We start from the raw sequence: 22,500 nt of genomic DNA on the forward strand, positions 1-22,500 counted from the left end.
GAGAGCAGTTCATGCCATCAAAGTGACACTGGGGTAAAATATACGAAGTCCAGTATACCCATCATGACTACCCGTCTGATAAGAGTACACCAGGTACATGCATCACAACCATATTTGCGCGACATGGTGATCTCATGTCAAGGTAAACAGTGCATGACCTTGTAGGTGGGGCCCAGTTAGAATTTTCTTCTGGTCGAGTAGCCCATCCCACTCAAAAGGTCCTTGAATAAGGATTGTTTAAGGATGTTGAACGAACCACTCATGTTTCCAAAGGTGAATTATCCAAACCTCTACGAATTCCTTTCAACACATGGCTATGATACTCCACCACTACTTCTGCTTGTGATCAGAGATACACATATCGTCAGCCACTAAGGGACATGCTCAACTGGTTTAGGTCAAACAACTGACAAGCAAATCTGTGGTATTGAGCAGAATATTTGCTGTAGCCTCTCTTTTATACAAAGACAAAACAATGTACATGATAACACTTCCAATCAGTTAAGATCAGCAGCCATGAGAGCCATTGCCTGGTACTGCATCAGGACATTTATTATTATTATTATTATTATTATTATTATTATTATTATTATTATTATTATTATTATTATTATTATTATTATCATCATTATTATTATTATTTAAGGTGGCGAACTGACAGAATCGTTAGCACGCCGGGTGAAATGCTTAGCGGTATTTCGTCTGCCGCTACGTTCAAATTCCGCCCAGATCGACTTTGCCTTTCTTCCTTTCGGGATCGATAAATCGATAAAATAAGTACCAGTGAAACACTGGGTCGATGTTATCGACTCGTCTCCTCCACCAAAATTGCTTCTCTTGTGGCAAAATTTGAAACCATTATTATTATTATTATTATTATTATTATTATTATTATTATTATTATTATTATTATTATTATTATTATCATAGAGGTCGCACAGTATACAATATCGTGAAGCTGTTGATTGAAGATATTGTGTCTACCGGGGATTCGTACTGTTTGTCAAGTCACAACAAAGACCTCAGACAGACAGTACTTTACGCAATATGCGTGCAGTTATTATTATTATTATTATTATTATTTTTAATATTATCATTATTATTATCATCATCATCATCATCATCATCATTATTATCATTATTATTATTATTATTATTATTATTATTTACTTTTTTTTTCTTCTTTCAAATTTGCTTCCATTTCTTGCCGAGTGTCTTCCCGACTCCTAGGGCAAAGAAACTCATAGTACATTGTAGGCCATTAAACCAAACTCAGTAGTTCGTTCATTTTTTTTTTTTTTTTTTTAAAGTTAAATTAAAATACATGAGCAGCAACAGTTCTCACATCGACAATGCTCTTCTCAATACGTGTGATGTACCAGTTAAGACAATCTTTTGCACTTCTTGCAGGGATGGTAAGCCAGGGATCATTCTCATATAATTTTCGGTTCCCTTCTTGATCATTCCTAGTGCTCCTACGATCACTGGTATTGTAACCGCCTTGAGATGCCACATTTTCCTCAATTTCAATGAGTAGGTCTTTATATTTTCTGAGCTTGTCAAACTCTTTCGCTGAGATATTATGATCACAGGGGATGCTCATGTCGATCAATAAGCAAACTTTATTGTTTTGGTCTTTCACAACAATATCTGGTTTATTGGCCTTGATGGTTCGGTCTGTATGTACTGGAAAGTCCCACAGAATGGTTACATTTTCTCCTTATTATTATTATTATTAGTATTATTATTATAATTATTATTATGTAACCTTTCGTCCTGTTTTGTCCCTTTATGTTTTCTAATCATGTGTGTCAGCCCTTGTGGCCAATAAAAAAATTTTATTATTATTATTATTATTATTATTATTATTATTATTATTATTATTATTATTATTATTATTATTATTATTATTATTATTCAGTAGTTTTATTTTTATATTGTGCTTTCACTTCACTACTGAGCACAGCTCTGTGTGCCTTGGGTATGTGCTGTGGTTTATTGAGAGTGTTTTGCGTAGGATTTTATTATTATTATTATTATTATTATTGAGTGAGAGAGCAGTTCATGCCATCAAAGTGACACTGGGGTAAAATATACGAAGCCCAATATACCCATAATGACTACCCGTCTGATAAAGGTACACCAGGCACATGCATCACAACCATATGTGCGCGACATGGTGATCTTATATCAAGATAAACAGCACATGACCTTGCAGGTGGGGCCCAGTTAGAATTTTCTTCAGGTTGAGTAGCCCATCCCGCTCAAACGGTCCCTGAATAAGGTTGTTTAAGGATGTTGAAAGAACCACCCATGTTTCCAGAGGTGAACTATTCAAACCCCAAAGAATCCCTCTCAACACATGGCTTGATGCTCCCCCACTACTTCTGCTCGTGATCAGAGATGCACATATCGTCAGCCACTAAAGGACATGCTCAACTGGTTAAGGTCAAACAACTGACAAGCAAATCTGTGGTATTGAGCAGAATATTTGCTGTAGCCCATCTTTTATACCAAGACAAAAAAATGTACATGATAACACTTCAATCAGTTAAGATCAGAAGCCATGAGAGCCACTGCCTGGTACTGCATCAGGGCATTTATTATTAGATTATTATTATTATTATTATTATTATTATGATGATGATGATGATGATTATTATTATTTAAGACGTCGCACAGTATACAATATCGTGCGGTTGTTGATTGAAGATATTCGTACTGTTTGTCATGTCACAACAAAGACCTCAGACAGACAGTACTTCACGCAATATGCGTGCAGTTATTATTATCATTACTAGGGCGGCGAGCTGGCAGAATCGTTAGCACGCCGGGCGAAATGCTGAGCGGTTCAAATTCTACCGAGGTTGATTTTGCCTTTCATACTTTCGGAGTCGATGAATTAAGTACCAGTTACGCACTTGGGTCGATGTAATCGACTCATCGGATCTTTTCGGTTTGAACGGTAGTTTTTAACATAATTTCTAGGTAACTAAAAAATTTTAAACTTCGTATACCGGTAGAATGTGTTTATAAAACATCTTTTTCTCTTGGCTTTATTGAGAAAATTCTATAGTTTGTAAGATAATTGTCGTTGTTTTTCTTCAATTTCTGCAATTTCAACCAATCACTGACGTCTATTGAGGTAAAAAAAAATATTCTGTGCCGTATGAATATGTCCCTCGTTTAAGAAACAGATTGGGTTTATTTACATTTGTGAAGAAGAAAAGATACCTTCCCCCCACCCCTAACCCTAACCCTAAAACAGATTGAAATGCAATAGATCGATACTAGGATCATAATTATGGGTGACAATTTCATATGACACCGCTAGAAAAAACTGCCGTTCAAACCGAAAAGATCCGACTCATCCCCTCCTCCAATAAACTCCTGCCCTTGTGGAAAAATTTGAAACCATTATTATTATTATTATTATTATTATTATTATTATTATTATTATTATTATTCAGTATCTTGTTTTTATCATTTACTTTCTCTGCACTACCGGGCGCAGCTCTGTGTGCCTTGGGTATGTGTTCTGGTTTGTAGTGGTGCTCTTACTTTTACAGTATTGAAAGTGTTTTACGTAGGATGTGTGCGGTGCCTAGTAGTGTTATTTTCTGTATGATATATATACTTGTAAGTCCTGGTGTTTTTGTTATGTATTTGTCAGAATGTTTTTTTTTATCGTACCTAATGAGCCTACTATGATAGGAATTATTTCTGTTTTTAAGCCCCACATTCAACCATATGTGCGAGACAGGGTGATCTCATATCAAGAGAAACAGCGCATAACCTTGCAGGTGGCGCCCAGTTAGAATTTTCTTCAGATCGAGTAGCCCATCCCGCTGAAAAGGTCCCTGAATAAGGGTTGTTTAAGGATGTTGAACGAAACACCCATGTTTCCAAAGGCGAATTATTTAAACCCCAAAGAATTCCTCTCAACACATGGCTATGATGCTCACCCACTACTTCCGCTCGTGATCAGAGATGCACATATTGTCAGCCACTAAGGGACATGCTCAACTGGTTATGGTTAAACAATTGACAAGCAAAACTGACAAGCAGAATATTTACTGTAGCTCATCTTTTATACCAGGACAAAACAATGTACATGATAACACTGCCAATCAGTTAAGATCAGAAGCCATGAGAGTCACTATCTGGTACTGCATCAGGGCATTTATTATTATTATTATTATTATCATTATTATTATTATTATTATTATTATTATTATTATTATTATTATTATTATTATTATTATTATTATTATTATTATTGAGTGAGAGAGCAGTTCATGCCATCAAAGTGACACTGGGGTAAAATATACGAAGCCCAGTATACCCATCATGACTACCCGTCTGATAAGGGTACACTAGGCACATGCATCACAACCATATGTGCGCAACAGGGTGATCTCATATCAAGATAAACAGCACATGACCATACAGGTGGGGCCCAGTTAGAAATTTCTTCAGGTTGAGTAGCCCATCCCGCTCAAAAGGTCCCTGAATAAGGGTTGTTTAAGGATGTTGAAAGAACCACCCATGTTTCCAGAGGTGAATTATTCAAACCCCAAGAATCCCTCTCAACACATGGCTATGATGCACCCCCACTACTTCTGCTCGTGGTCAGAGATGCACATATCGTCAGCCACTAAGGGACATGCTCAACTGGTTAAGGTCAAACAACTGACAAGCAAATCTGTGGTATTGGGCAGAATATTTGCTGTAGCCCATCTTTTCGGAGCCCGTCAATCCTCTGAAGCCCCTCTTCGCCATTGGGCTTCAGCCTCGCCATGCATGATGGCTCATTTTTGTGCTGCACATCGGTGGTTAGGTGAGGAATGACGCCCTGGTACTACCTTGTCGCGGTAAGAGAGCTTGAGCCCCTCGAGCGGCGGGGGGCGCTCGATGCTTGTCCCTCCCGTAAGAGGGTGACCAAATGTACCGAAGCGCATGCTGGGTCTTAGGCATACGCGGGATCGAGATGCTGAGTGGGTCATCTCGAAGTAGCAAAAACCCCACCCCGCGGGTTGACCGGCCGGGGCTTCCTGCGGCCTGCGAACCGGCCACCTGGCGCCAGAGGCGAGTGAAGGTCCGTTGCCGAGATCCGTTAACGCGTTGAACGTCGGTAGGCCGTCTCAAGCTGCCCCAGTTGGCTTCGAATAGGGGGCGGTCGTCCGGAATCCGCTGAGGCGTCGAACCGGCAAGCGGCCCAGTTACCTGGCGGCCCCGGTGGCACCGTCCCACCTTAATACACCGGGCGTTGAGGCAAGTGCGTGTAAGGGCGAAGTGTATTCGGGTTCACGTAAGCTCGGAGCGTGGCTACCTGGACGCGTGGCCTGTCCACAAAAGTCGGAGGTCCCGCAATTGTCCGTAGGTAGAACCTCACCATACCCATAGTGGACGGGTGTTAATGTGAGGGTACGTGTTCTGCGATGCGCAGTAACCTCTGCAATAGACAGCCACCTCTTCACCACACCAATAATAGCCGCACTTTGGGATGGTCAGATGGGTCCGGCAAGCGCGCACCCTCCGGCGCATGGTGGCACCGTCCACTTAAAACACCGAGCGTTCGGGTAAGGTTATGATCCGCGCATCGAGGGGACAAGCAGCCAGTCCCGGCGGATGGATTCACCCCCTGGTCGCGTGGCTTTGTCCACGAAAGTCGGGGCCCTGCATGATTCCTTGCTGGTCCGCTCGGGGACATGTAGAAAATCGGCGGTGGCGCTGCCCACCTAAATAACCGGAGCATCCCGGGAGGGGCAATCCTATTCCTAGGGTGAGTGGCACCGACCACTATAACACACCGGCGTCGTGAGCCAGATGACCCCCGCCGCGGTGGACACGCTCTCAGTTCACTTAGGTGGGGAAGCTCTACTCCTCGGCGGGTGGCTGCCGTCTCCACCTTAATACACCGGCACCCCGGGTTCCCTCTCGTCTATGAATTCGGTTGCTGGGCGGGGGACTAGGTCCCGGGGAGGTGACTGCGGTCACCGAACGTAGACGCCCTGGTGCGCGGCCATAAAAAAAATATCTCAAGGTCCCCCGCTGGGGTCTCTGCGGCGCTTGAGTGGGGTCTGCCTCGTAAGCGGCCTGCACACGGGAGTGGCCGGCGTCGAGAGAGCTTCCGACTTCGACCGACCCCTCTTGTGAGCCCCGCCTCCTGCCCCTTATTATCATTATTATTATTATTATTATATTATTATATTATTATTATTATTATTATTATTATTATTATTATTATTACTGAGAAGCTGGCGAGCTAGCAGAATCGTTAGCGCGCCGGGTGAAATGCTTAGCGATATTTCGCCCGTCGCTACGTTCTGAGTTCAAATTCCGCTGAGGTCGACTTTGCCTTTCATTCTTTTGGGGTCGATAAATCGCCCCCACCCCCGCCAAAAAAAAATGAAACAGGCCTTATGCCTACAGCAGAAAGGATTATTATTATTATAATTGAGAAGGTGGCGAGCTGGTAGAATCGTTATCACTCCGAACAAATGCACACCGCCATTTTGTTTGTCTTTACATTCTGAATTGAGTTCAAATTCCACACAGGTAGACTTTACCTTTCATCTTTTCGTGATCGATAAAATAAGTACCAGTTGAGTGCTGTATGTCGATGAAATTCACAAGCTTCCTTCCCCAAAATTTCAGGCCTCGTGCTTACTGTTGAAAGGATCAATGTAGAAGGAAAGGCAAAAATAAGGACGCTCTTACCTCTAGTTGAAATCGGAACAGAATATCCAGCTTCGGTTCACAAGGATCAGCAGAACTCGTTGGTCGTACTTACACGTGTACACTACCGCAATCTCTGACCAGAAACTACTCTACCTCTGAGATTCCTTCCATTCGACTGCTCCCCTCAAAATCCTAACAAAGAAAGACGCTATTCAAACGCCCTGCTTCTTGACATGATATCACTGCTCCTCGCTTTCAGGCCCGACGTTTCCCTTATCTCCTCCACCTACCCTCCAAAATAAAGATCACTGCGCTTCTATCCCATTTCAAAGTTGTCCATCTACCTGGCAGGGTGGCGTACCCTTTGTGATCTTCGCACGGTCATGGAGCTGGCCTCACCCTCTCCTTCGTCATCAGAGGAGCTAACAATCATACGAACATCCAAGATATGACGCGGCGTTCCACCCACTGTTATATTATTCCAAGCGTTAGCAGTCACCCTTCCTTTCTATCACTGAGTTGTGCACCGTGCATTAGGCGGCTTCACCCACACTTTGTCTCTGATCTGAACAGTTGCAAACCCTTCCACTTCTGACATCGACACACTTGGGTGTTTCCATTCGTACTGGAATATGGCTCTTGGCGGGATCGACTTTTCAGCTTGTCTGACCCTGGACATGTTGTATAAAAAAAACCTCAACGGGGGAGATTGGCCTCATCTCAGCCATGGCTTTGACTGTGCGATGGTGATGTCCCCATTTCCATAATGGAGGCGCGTGGCTTAGTGATTAGGGTGTTGGACTCATGATCGTATGATTGTTGTTCCTGGACCGGGCGACGCGTTATGTTCTTGAGCAAAACACTTCATTTCACGTTGCTCCAATCCACTCAACTGGCAAAAATGGATAATCCTGCGGCGGACCGGCGGACCGGCGGACCATCCAGGGGGAGAATTTATACGCCATGGAAACCGTAAAGCCGGCCATTATGTGTCGGCATGACTCGAGAAGATACGTTTACCTTTATTTCCACTGGTCCAGTATGCGGTTCTGAAGAGTCATCTGATGTTCCACCTCTTGATCAGCTTCTTCAGCTACTTCGAACGAAACACCATGCTGTGGTTCATCAACAGCTCATCCACTGGCTCCCTTTCCACGAATACTGTATTCAGTGCCTCTGCAATTTCGGCACAGTCTCCGTCCTGATTTCCCTCCATATCGCTATTCGCCTTGGCCCACAGTCAACCATTGAAAGGTACAGTCTTCCCCGATATACGTTACGTTCATCGCTAGCCTCTTCTAGTCTTCCTCCACGCGAATCTTTCCTGTTTCGTGCACACCCGACGCGGGGTCGAATGACTGGCACCTTTTTCAACTTAGAGCTAGCTTCCGAACACTCTCCCTGGTCACATCAAGGCAACTTTCGTGACCCAAGATAGAGTCCTACCAACTCCCATGGGAGGCATATTATACAGCCTCCTCAGTTTTGGGTCCTCCAGCCGATACGCTGCAGCCACACCACTCAATAGATCATTGGTCACTTCTAGCCAGTGATTTTTACCTTATCTTTTTCTGAGGGCACAAAAACTACTTGCAACTTCAGATCAAACTCAGCAGCTAGCTCTCTCGGGATTCCCAGGCACCGCTTTATCATTTCCGTGGCCTCTTCCATGCAGATCCTCTTCTGGTTGGTAATCACCGATGCCATCCATCCCCGTACTCCAAATCTCGACAGCATGCAGTCTTCATCTCAGCGCTGGGTTCAAACCCTTTAACAGCGTCCAGTTCAGCTACATTGATGTGGTTGTCGTCATCTTTCCTCCTAAGCCACGCTGTGTCTTCCACCTCAACACCTCCCATTTCCAGAATGACTCCTATTGCTATGCTACTCGCGTCACACCACACGATCCCTTTTTCTGTTTCAGGCATATACCAACTGCCTTTCATCGGATCCTTCGCTCTCGCTCTCTTCAAAGCATCTTGCATCATTGTAACAGTCTTCTCTCTCACTTTATCACCCCAGTTCATTCGTTCAACTCACTTCTTGATGTAGCTACATGCCGTTCGGAGCCACCCAGCAACAGGATAGGGTCCCACCAGCTACCCACACATCGAGAACAACTCTCATCTATTCATATCCTTACACAGGTCTGGGATTTGATTTCCTCTCCGAAACACGAACCTATCTGCTTTATCTTTTCGAACCTGTGTCCCAACACCGTTCCTCCTTCTATAACCTCCGATGACTTTGCAGGTGTTTTTTTTTTCATCATTCGAAAGGAAGTTATTGCAACGGGAGTTGTTTCTGTTTCCAGTCTTGATACACTGGTTATCTTTATTTCAATATCTTTACATTTGGATAATCTCCCTATTTCTTTTAGTATTACATTATTGCCTGTTGGAAGTGACTAGGAGATATTTCTTTTACTGGTGGTCCTCGATATTGACAATATCCAAACTATTCTCCTAAACTGTCGTGTCTGTGTGAATTATATCCCAGTTTATAGCCACTTTTTCATTTACTGCGACATTTTAAATTTATGCATATGCTAATACAATCGTCTTTTTTCTCTGTCAGTATTTCACAATGCTAGGTAATTCCAGTTTATGAGAGATCTAGAAACAATGTTTTGTTTTGGGGTTTTTTTTCATAACTTATACATATTCTGTTCTGAATATGAAAAGTAAGTATTCTACATATTCTGCAAATGTATTTTTTTAATTCTACTTCATTATGTTTTTGACAGTTTCTGCTGAAGAAAGCTTTCTTTTTATACTGCACTCAAAAATTATGTTGTCTAAGTTTTAAGCCAAGCATTTCTCACTTAATGTTGTCTTATTTTTGTTTTGTTTTTTATACTTTATCCATTTCTTTTTTGCTCAATTTTGTCGGGTATTAACCATATAGGTGGTTTTCGTACCACCGATTGAGAGTAACATTCTGCAGTCCCAGTTCCAACTTTAGTTTTAGTTTTTTAACAACTTCTGTCGTTGTTCACCATTTTCTTCACAATTATCTGATAAGTCAGCCTCAATTTTATATTTGTCGGCTTCTTTGAAAACGAAATACATCTTTAATAATTTGTAGCTATTTATATTAGTTTCCTATGATTTGAACAAACTATTTTTCTAATCCGACAATAGTTATTTTGCAATAATTTTCTATTGCAGAAGAGCCTCTGTCTTTTTCCCTGGTAAATATATTCTCTTCGTGTCAGTTTTAATGGATGTGTATTCTAAATGCAGTCAAAATGTTACTTGTTTTCCTATCTACTCTATATTTTATTCACTTAATGTCGTATATAATAACGATAAATGATTACTGGAAAATCTTTAAGATTGACTTTTATTACCATATTCTTTGCATTTATCTGTTTCAAGTATCCTTACGTTTTTTCATATACGTATGTTTTACTCTGTCTAGTTCACTTAATTCCCCTGAATTTATAAATCTGTGTCTAAATCTAATTTTCTTATCTCTATTCTTTTGTCATCATATTAGTACTATTTAATAATTTTCCTTATTTTGTTAAGATTATTTCTATAGATATTCTACAGAATTTATAGCCAGCACTGATTTTTGGTACAGCGTTTCGTATCGAGATGTTGCATGTAAACAGACAATGTGATCGAAGATAAAAGTTGGTAATGAGTGAATATGCCATATTTCGTGGGTTCTTGCCCCTTCATTGACACTCATCTAACCCCCAATTGCCTCCGAATGCATTGCTTATATAGCCACCTCATACAACGGTGTTAAGTTATTGGATATACCAATTTACATATTATACGCATTCCTACAAATCTTTGATGTTTACATACCAGCCCCAGCAATGCGTCTAATATGAGGGTGAGTCAAAATGGAATGCCATTTTGTTTAGGACAGGTATAATTACCAACACAGGAACATGTATCATACATCAAACTGAAACTGGTCCTCTGTGGATCATATCCCTACTTCTCAACATAGTCACCGTTTCTCTCAATAGCAATGTTCCACCTTCGAATGAGAGCATGTATCCCTAACCCGTAAAATTCTGTTGACTGTTCTTTGAGCCACTTCTTCACTACAGTTTTCACTTCCTTATCACTGGACTATCATCGTCACTGGACTATCATCTCTTCGGCCCCATGAAAGAGGGTTTGGGAAGCAAACATTATCATTTATCTTCTGCGATAGTGTGTGTAAGAAATTTATGAGCAGGCAGGTCACGTGGGCATTTCTTGGATTTGTTTACCTTGAAGATTAGATGCCCTCACCCCTCCTCTAATGTGCCTTTCCGGTGTAGTTTCTGATTCTTCCAATTACAGACCTGCTGTTGTGTTTCATCGTGTCCTTATTAAATAGTTCAACCAGAAGTGAGGGATTTTATTGTATCGCGCTACCTTCCAATTACACTGTGTAAAAAAATGTTATTTGTTTTGTTTTCTTACTTTTTTTGTCTTTGATCAGCAAGTGGTATTTCCTGTTTGCTTTTATCTGGAAGTCAAAGGAAATGACTACTATTCCCTTCACACTTAGCTTTTGTGACCTGGGTATCAACGTTTCGAAACTGACCTATTTACCGTTACATTTCAGACAGATTCAGCGCTGAGTTGCTGAAGTAGAAATATCATTATAGCAAATATTCTGCTCTATACCATAAATTTGTTTTGTCAGTTGCTTGATCTTAACCCCTTGAGCATGTCCCTTAGTGGCTGGCGATATGTGCATCTTTAATCATGAACAGGAGTAGTAGGGGGAGCATTATAACCATGTGTTGAGAGATATTCTTTGGGAGTTTGAATAAATGTAATAAAAGCAAAGTCTGAAGGAAATATTATTCCAGGAAGAAGCAAATTAGAAATAACAGATGCTACCCAAAGACAAAAATTGTGTTACACAGTGTTATTCTTTTTGTGTTGTTTTGTTTTTGTTATTTGCTTTGATTTTCTGTTTACAAGCATTTGGGCTTTGTTGTGAGATGTTACGGCCTCTTACAACTGCTCAAGTGCTACGCTTCTAGTTCTGAACATTCTCGTCTAAGGTGATCCTTCATTACTCATAACACACACACACACACACACACACACACACACACACACACACACACACACACGAAGAATTTTATGTCTCTTGCTGTTGGTGTTGCATTAATTTCTATTTTATTTCTTATTCGGTTCGTGATAAATTCGTTTTCGATCGGAGACAAACTCTTCCTTTTGTTCAAAGAACGTTTGTCACCTTTTCATAATGGTGGGTTCTCCGTGTTTTAGTCAAGATCTATTATCAGACGTTCTTTTGATTTCGAGTATTCCGTCTTTTTTTATATTATTATATTTCTGAAGTATTTCTCTCTCTCTCTCTCTCTCTCTCCTCTCTCTCTCTCTCTCTCCCTACATCTATTTATTTCTCTCTGTGTCTCTTTTTTTCTATCTTTATCTCTCTCCCTCTCTCTCTCCACCAATCCCTCTCTATTTCTTCTCACCCTTTCTCTTCTTTCCTTCTCCCCTTCTCTCTCTCTCTTTCTTTCTTCTCTCCCTGTCTTTCTGTCTTTTCCGCTCTCTCTCTCTTTCTCTCCCTCTTTTTCTCATTCTCTCTATTCCTCTCTCTCTCCCTTTTTCTACCCTTCTCTCTATCCCCTCTCCCTCTTTCTCCCTCCTCCTCTCCTCCTCCTCTCTATCCCTCTCTATCCCGCCTTCTCCCTCTCTTCCTATCTCCTCTTCTATAGCTCCTTTTCTCCCTCTTTCCCGCTCTTTCCCTCTATCACCTTCTTCCTCTCTTCCTCTCTCCCCCTCTCTTTCTTCCTCTCTCTAACTGTGCACTTACGTCTTTGAGTTCAGTTAGGTTTACTGAAATTCTTATATTTTTGTCTGTGTGTCTGTTTTCACGTTGTTTGCTTGGTTTTCAATATTCCTGTGTGTTTAAGGCGGCAAGCTAGCAGAATCGTAAACCGCGCCGGACAAAATGCTTAGTCGCATTTCGTCCGTCTTTACCACCTATGTTCAAATTCCATCGAGCTCAACTTCGCCTTCCATCCTTTCGAAGTCGATAAAGTACCAGTTGAGCATTGCTGTCCTTGTACTAAAATTTGAACCCAATATTCTTTTCTACTACAGCCAGAAGGCCCGAAAATTTGGAGAAGAGGGCCAGTCGATTAGATCGACCCCAGTACGCAACTGGTACTTAATTTTTCTACCCAGAAGGGATGAAACGCAAAGTCGACCTCGGCGGAATTTGAACTCAGAACGTAAAGACAGACAGAATACCTATTTCTTTACTACCCACAAGGGGCTAAACACAGAGGGAACAAACAAGGACAGACAGACGGATTAAGTCGATTATATCGACCCCAGTGCGTAACTAGTACTTAATTTATCGACCCCGAAAGGATGAAAGGCAAAGTCGACCTCGGCGGAATTTGAACTCAGAACGTAACGGCAGACGAAATACGGCTACGCATTTCGCCCGGGGTGCTAACGTTTCTGCCAGCTCGCCGCCTTTGAAACCAATATTCATGTATGTGTTGACCCGAGTGATCATCGACTTTCCTTCGAAAGTATTCGCTGCACGAATTATTTCATTGAACCAGCTGCTATCTGTTGTAACCAGATTTAAATCTGCCTTGTCCAGATTTAAATCTGCTTTGTCCAGATAAAAATCTGCCTTGTCCAGATTAGCTCGTTTTACTATCGTTGCTATTTTATCGTTAATCTCTACCCTTGCGAGGTATTTTCATTGAGCTACAATAGAATCTTTTGTTAATTTTTTATTTATTAACTTCTTTCACCTTTAGATTTATTGTGCTCGACTTCCTATCTTTAAAATGTTTTGTTCTTGAAACTTGTTCATGTTCCTCTTTATACATATTTCTCAATGCTTTCTTTTGCTTCGGTTTTTATTTACCAGTATACTGTCGATGTTTCTGGCGTTTGATTTTTAATGTGTGTTTTATTATTCCCTTTATTTACCACGTGTGAGGTCTATTCTCGTAACTTACATTCTCGATATATTTATTTTCGCCGTTTGCTCTATGTTTTAAATTTCGTGTTTCTTATGTAATCTTTCTTTTAAATGTTAGAATATATATATATATACTTTATTTAAAGCAGCAGAAAATTCAACAAAACCTGTTACTCTGAGTTTCCCGTTGCCGTTCATCGGACAACGGCAACGGAAAACTCAGAGTAACAGGTTTTGTTGAATTTTTATGCTGCTTTAAATAAAGCATATTACTCTACCACTGGTATTTGAGTACTCCTTTTTCCACCTTGTTTCACATTTATGTGTTTACTCCGGTATATATATATATATATATATATATATATATGCAAAATACTTCATAAGCTCTCTGTTGGTGCACCAAGCTAACAATATTAGTTAGATTAGTAAAGAACTCCGAGTAATCGTGTGGTAGGTTTCCAAGTTATGGTTCATCATAATTCTATTTTGTAAATCCGTGGATGGGCACCAGATAAACTGGTTTTTACAGAGTGATATATAAGAAACAAATTTAAAATAATGATCATTACATATAATTCCTCTATAAGAACAAATCTGGCTTACATCTGTTTCCAGTAATCATTATAGGTACATTACTGATAGGTTTACTCATTTGATCAGTGGATCATTTGAGGTGAATTGAACAACCTAAGAAAATTAATGCTACTTTCGTCAGAGACATTTCTGGAAATATACATGTATGTATGTATGTATGTATGTATGTATGTATGTATGTATGTATGTATGTATGTTGTATGTATGTATGTATGTATGTATGTATGTATGTATGTATGTATGTATGTATGTATGTATGTATGAATGTATGTATGTGCTAAACCTCGCTAAGATAAATATTTCAATTACCTGAAGATTGACTGTAACCATAACTCGAATTATTACAAATTGTACAGTCATGAAACGATCGTAGTGTTTTACTCTTTATCTTTTATTAAACTTTTAATACTTTTAATATATATTTAAAATAATATATATTAATTAATTTTATGTATTGGCTTATGTTTTTCATTGTTTGATTTGCCTAATAGTGGTTTTATCTCTAATTTAATATATATATAATATATATATATATATATATGTATATATATATATATATATATATATATATATATATGATGATCACTAGCCACTACACACATTTTTTTCTCCTTGTTTCTTTCTGTGGAAGAGCGTAGGCTCGAAACGTTAAGACTTTTTCAATTCCCGACCGTTATACTAATACATCTGTTTGTTTTCTACACCACCTGTCTTCGTCTTTTGTTATTTTGTTTTTGTAAAATATCCTTATATATATATGTATGTATGTATGTATATGCATATGTATTTATATATATATATATATATATATATATATATATATATATATATATATATATATATATATATATAATATATGTATAGTATATAGTATATATATATATATATATATTATATGATAGAGCAATAGCCACTACACACATTTTCTCTCCTTGTTTCTTTCTGTGGAAGAGCGTAGGCTCGAAACGTTAAAGACTTTTTCAATCCCGACCGTGATACTAATACATCTGTTTGTTTTCTACACCACCTGTTTCGTCTTTTGTTATTGTTTTTTGTAAAAATACCTATATATATATGTATGTATGTATGTATATGCATATGTCTGTTATATATATATATATATATATTAATATATATATTATATATATATATATATATTATATATATATATATATATATATATATATCAGTACTTGACCCTAAATAAAAAATAAGCCTTGAGTTTGATTTGTTCGACTAAACCCTTCAAAACGGTCCCTCAGCGTTGCAGCAATCCAATGACTACAACAAATAATAGAAAAAATATATATATTTCCTTTTTTTAATAATAAAATTTTTAAATGGCATCAAGTGGCGAAAAACAGAGAGTAGTAAGGGAAAATGGGAGAATGGGGAGTAAAGAAGAGAAAACACTCCTCTTCATTATGCGAAATGTAAAAGCTCTCGAGTAGGACTCAAAGTCTGTTAAGAAAATATTAACAACAGCTAAGTAAACACTTGGTATCATCGTCAAGTCTGACCATGGCAACAACAGTAACACCTCTGCTGTCACCGACATCGATGGCGGTAGCATTGAAATTAGTGCAAACGTAATAAGAGACAACAGCCGGATCGGCTGCTAGCGACAGCGCCCACCACCACTACCACCGCCGCCGCCATTACTATTCTACAACCGAAAAGCGTCTCGTTTTTTTTAACCCCATTATTTCAACAGTCGGGACTTCTACAAACTACAAGGCAATATCGTTCCTGAAAAAAAAAAATATTAAGATGATGAGCCGACAGAATCGTTAACACGCCGGGCAGAATGCTTAGCGACATTTTGCTTATCTTTACATTCTGAGTTCGAATTCCGCCGAGGTCGACTTTGCCTCTCATCTTTTCGGGGTCGATTAAATAAGTACCAGTTACGCACTGGGGTCGATATAATCGACTTAATCCATTTGTCTGTCCTTGTTTGTCCTCTCTGTGCTTATCCCCTTGTGGGTAGTAAAGAAATAGGTATTTCAGCTGCCGCTACGTTCTGAGTTGAAATTCCGCCGAGATTGACTTTGCCTTTTATTTTTTCAGGGTCAATAAAATAAGTGTCAGTTGAGCACTGGAGTCGATGTAATCGATTTATCCTCTCCCCCGGAATTGCTAGCCTTGTGCCCCAATTTGAAATCAATATTGTTCCTCAATATTGTTCCTCAAAGTAAGACGATTAGCTAGCGGAATAGTTAGCACGTCGACCAAAATGCTTAGCGGCATTGCGTCCGTTTTTACGTTTTGAGTTCAAATATAGCCGAGGTCGACTTCGACTTTTATCTTTCCGAGGTCGATAAAATAATACCAGTCGAGTACATGGGTTGATGTAATCGACTTAACCGCCCCGTTCCTTGAAATTGCTGGCCTTGTGCCGTTCTTCAAAGTAACACAGTTGAGATTGGAGCATTCACTTGCAAAAATAATTGAAAAGATTATTCTTTACCAATGTGTGAACAGAAAAACTCTGTTCCAGTGCGAGAGGGATTATCAAAAAATTGTGGATTCTATGTCATATCACAAAGGAAAAGCAATATGAACATTTTCAGTGAAAACTGAGAAACAAACACGCTCTTCCGAGGAGTATTTGTTTATTTCCGATGCTCTCTGTGTGACGGCGAGTAATTAGCGAGGCATTCAGCAGTGTAAAAACGTTAATTTCGATGACGTCAGTTGTCTCCCCTACGAGCGAATCTCAAACGTCTCACACATAAGTGTCTCTGTTAGTATCCTTCATTAAAATCTAATTCCTTTATATGGTTTCCATACATAGGAACTGAAACCAGTAAGTGATATTTTACGTGGTCTCCTGACTAACTAGAAATGGTAGACGAATAATCCTACTTAAATATTAAAATAATGTAGTCAAAACTACGCAATAAGGAAAAGACGAGACGTTCATGGCTGGAACACTCTTGATCATAGATCTGCTCAGACAGAGCTAATATTGGGTTAAATAACAATATCAACATCCTAATATAAAATCTAAATACGAAAATCTATATTTAAACTGTATAAAAACAACACAGAACCGTAAGTCTAATAAAATATCTGACATAGGTTGTAAATGATTTTTGTTGTTAATAAGATTGTAATATTTCAGACTTTAAACCATAACTTCAGACATAAAAAATAACGTTCAATATTTACAGTTTACTCAACGTTATGGTACAAAGAGAAGGGGAATTGACGAAGTTGTTAGAATGTCGGCGAACTGGCAGAAACTTTAGCACGCCGGGCGAAATGCGTAGCCGTACTTCGTCTGCCGTTACGTTCTGAGTTCAAATTCCACCAAGGTCGACTTCGCCTATCATCCTTTCGGGGTCGATAAATTAAGTACCAGTTACGCACTGGGGTCGATATAATCGACTTAATCCGTCTGTCTGTCCTTGTTTGTCCCCTCTATGTTTAGCCCCTTGTGGGTAGTAAAGAAATAAGAAACGTTAGCACGCCGGACGAAATGCTTAGTGGTATTTCGTCTGTCGTTACGTTCTGAGTTCAAATTCCGCCGAGGACGACTTTGCCTTTCATCTTTTCGGGGTCAATAAATTAAGTACCAGTTACGCACTGGGGTCGATATAATCGACTTGATCCGTTTGTCTGTCCTTGTTTGTCCTCTCTGTGTTTAGACCCTTGTGGGTAGTAAAGAAATAGGTATTTCGTCTGCCGTTACGTTCTGAGTTCAAATTCTGCCGAGGTCGACTTTGCCTTTCATCCTTTCGGGGTCGATTAAATAAGTACCAGTTACGCACTGGGGTCGATATAATTGACTTAATCCGTTTGTCTGTCCTTGTTTGTCCGCTCTATGTTTAGCCCCTTCTGGGCAATAAAGAAATAAGAAACGTTAGCACGCCGGACGAAATGCTTAGCGATATTTCGTCTGTCGTTACGTTGTGAGTTCAAATTCCGCCGAGGTCGACTTGGCCTTTCATCCTTTCGGGATCGATTAAATAAGTACCAGATACGCATTGGGGTCGATACAATCGACTTAATCCGTTTGTCTGTCCTTGTTTGTCCTCTCTGTGTTTAGCCCCTTGTGGGTAGTAAAGAAATAGGTATTTATTTCCGCATTTTGAATAAAAATAAAATCCCGTCTTAGTTTCAGGAGACGGGGGTAATGCTGAAAAACAAGTTGTGTAAAAAGATTTGTGGGATCTCATACATTTTGTGCCTATGCATTTCTGGACTTTATTTTTTTACCCCTCATTTTCACCATTTTCCTGGAAACTTTCTTTGTGTGTGAGCCCGCCAAAATGGATGAGCTCGCACACATGCATACTGACACACGTCACAAGATGAAATTATGATGTGTGTCAGTATTTACGTGTGCAAGCCTATCAATTTCTTTACATATTAAATTCCGATAAAATCGTAATCTACATCATCTGAAAAATATTTATAGAAAATTCGTTACAAAATGGCCATTTTGCTAGAAGTTAAGAGGAAACAAACTCGACTCATGTGAATTTTTCAAAGCTTCTCTCTCCATCTTCGGAGAAAACTATTTATAACAAATTCCGATATAATCAGATTCTGGTCCATCTGAAGCATATTTGTAAAAGAATGTCATTAATAAATATCCATTTTTCTGGATTTTATGAGGAAACAAAGTTGGTGAAGCACGTTTGTATAGATATGTTCAACGTGTCTTCCCTCATATCTATATTTTACAGAGATTTTTAACAAAAGCATTCCACTACTATTCTTTCGTATTGTGGTAGATCTGACCTTTCCATTATTGAAACTTCTAAGGTGCTTAAATTCAAGATTGCTCTTTCTGCGAATTGTATTGTTTTTATGTTTTGTCCACAACATTATTCTCTATGGGAAGATGGCATTCCAATCTCATTTCCAGACATCTCATATAGCGTATGTATGGGTGGAAGGATGCATGTGTGAATGGATGGATGGATGGTTGCTTGGATTGATGGATGGATGGATGGCTGACTGGTTGGATGGATGGATGGATGGATGGATGATGGATGGATAGCTGAATGGTTGGATGGATGACTGATGGATGGATAGATGGATGGATTGATGGATGTATGTATGGATGGATGGATGGATGGATGGCTGATGGATGGATGGATGGCTGACTGGTTGGATGGATGACTGATGGCTGATTGGCTGGCTGACTGGATGGATGGATGATGGATGGATAGCTGAATGGTTGGATGGATGACTGATGGATGGATGGATTCATGGATGGATGGATGGATGGATGGATGACTGGTTGGATGGATGGCTGATGGCTGACTGGCTGGATGGGTGGATGGCTGATGGATGGATGATGGATGGATGATGGATGGATAGCTGAATGGTTGGATGGATGACTGATGGATGGATGGATAGATGGATGGCTGACTGGTTGGTTGGATGGATGGGTAGATGGATGGATGGATGATGGATGGATAACTGAATGGTTGGATGGATGACTGATGGATGGATGGATGGATTGATGGATGGATGGATGGATGGATGGCTGATGGATGGATGGCTGACTGGTTGGATGGATGGCTGATGGCTGACTGGCTGGACGGATGATGGATGGCTAGCTGGATGGATAGCTGAACGGTTGGATGGATGGCTGATGGATGGATGGATTGATGGATGGATGGATGGATGGATGGTTGGATGGTTGGATGGATGGATGGATGGATGGATGGATGGATGGATGGATAGATGGATGGATGGATGGATGGCTGACTTGTTGGGTGGATGGTTGATGGCTGACTAGCTGGATGGCTAGATGGAAGGATGTCTGTATGGCTGGATGGCTGGATGGATAGACGGATGTATGGATGTGCCGAAACGTAGAAATATTCGGGTTGGTGTCCGAGGTTGCAGTAAACCCACCGGGAATGTGGAACCCCTGGTCTTTGTGAAGACACCTCTCTAGGAAAAGGCTAGCTCGTATATTAAACCCGCTGCTCTACAGAGCCAAATATCTCACATTTTGCTTATTGCCAGTGAGAGTCGTTGTGTTGCTGAGCAAATCGCACTCGACTTAGAACACTTGCACGAACATTGTTGACACATCTGTTGGCGATGGTCAGACTCGTCAAACGAGTAGGCAGCCATCACTTTTGTATGTATGTATGTATGTATGTATGTATGTACGTATGTATGTATGTATGTATGTATGCATGCATGTATGTATGTATGCATGCATGCATGTATGTATATGTATGCATGCATGTATGTATGTATGTATGCATGCATGCATGTATGTATATATGTATGTATATGTATGTATGTATGTATGTATGTATGTATGCATGCATGCATGCATGTATGTATATATGTATGTATGTATATGTATGTATGTATGTATGGATGGATGGATGGATGTATTATGTATGCATGCATGCATGTATGTATATATGTATGTATATATGTATGTATGTATGTATGTATGTATGTATGTATGTATGTATGTGTGTGTGTGTGTATGTATGTATGATGTATGTATGCATGCATGCATGTATGTATGTATGTATGTATGTATGTATGTATGTATGTATGTATGTATGTATGTATGAAAGGTGAATACCTACGTGCTTCCATACACACATAAATATCAACATAAATTTTTGCGAAAAATGTAATTGATATTTTTATGTGTATCCCCTCTTTTACGGTACGTCGCCATCCACGGTTGCCGGCAACTGCCTCCCAACCACTAATATTGATGTTGCAGGCCTTCATGTCCCTTTTGCAAACATCCTTGTAACGTAAGTAGTCTAGTCCGGCTTTTACATTTCATGTATTAGAACATGAATTGTAAAAGCCGGACTAGACTACTTTATGCGCAACTCCATTGTCTCCCGAGACAAAAAGGATGCCAACAACAATGTATGTATGTATGTATTATGAAAGGTGAATACCTACGTGCTTCCATACACAAATAAATATCAACATAAATTTTTGCGAAAAATGTAATTGGTATTTCCGTACACATTCTAACGGCCAGCTTTAAAATTAGCGTTGTTTAGTCATAAAACTACATCGGTTTACGATCTTCGACATAAAAATCTACGTTTCAATAAGAAAATCTATGTTCTTCAAAACCTGTAAATTTTAATAGCTAGTATAAAACACATAAACACAAAAAACAAACATACTGAAACACATTCGTTTACATATATGGAGAAACACAGAACACACATACACACACACACACACACGCACACACACTTATAAATATATATAAATATATGTGTGTGTGTGTGTGTGTGTGTGTGTGTGTGTGTCACATATAACGTTCAGACTTCCCGATGAGTACAATTGAGTAACATCAATTGCAAGAAACCTTTGGTTATGAGGAAATATTATGGTTTACCAAAATACGATCACGTGCGTGTGTGTGTGTATGTGTGTTTGTTTGTATGTGTGTGTGTGCACGTGCGTGCGTGCGCTCGTGCGTGTATGTGTGTGCGTGCGCGTGTGAATGTGTGTGTGTGTGTGTGTACCGTATATGCCTGCATTACTGGTATATAAACCGAGGGCAATGTGTAAGCAGGGTGGACGAAATGCTTAGCTGTATTTCGTCCATTGCTAGGTTCTGAGTTCAAATTCCGCCGAGGTCGATTTTGCCTTTCATCCTTTCGGGGTCGATAAATAAAGTACCGGTGAAATATTAAGGTCGATGTAATTGACTAGTCACTCCCCCAAAATTTCAGGCCTTGTGCTTATAGTAGAAGGTTTATTATCATTATTATTATTATTATTATTATTATTATTATTATTATTATTATTATTATTATTATTATTTAGACAGCAAGCTGGCAGAATCAGTACTGCATTGGATAAAATGCTTTGCATCTCTTCTGGCTTTATGTTCTGAATTCAAATGCTGCCAAGGTCGGCCTTGCGTTTCATCATTTCGGGATCGATAAAATAAGTAGCAGTTGAGCACTGGTGTCGATGTAATTGACTTCCCCCTCTCCCCCAAATTACTGACGTTGTGCCAAAATTTAAAACCAATATTATCGGGTGAAAAAATTTGGATTCTCTTCGAAATATTCAATTAATTATGGAGATGTACTTGCATAGCAAGTGATTTGATCTGAGATCGTGTGCTGAATCGAAAACAATTGCAGCGTGGAAGGTGTTTGTAAGCCATTTAAGAAACACACAAAAGCCGTTAGATTCACTTCAACATTTAAGTTAAACTTGTCAAAATATTTTCGTCGCGGTCTTAAAACGACGAAAATACTTTGACAAATTAAATTTAAATGTCTAACGACTTTTGTA

This window comes from Octopus sinensis, unplaced genomic scaffold, assembly GCF_006345805.1.
Source record: "Octopus sinensis unplaced genomic scaffold, ASM634580v1 Contig18340, whole genome shotgun sequence".
Lineage (NCBI taxonomy): Eukaryota > Metazoa > Mollusca > Cephalopoda > Octopoda > Octopodidae > Octopus > Octopus sinensis.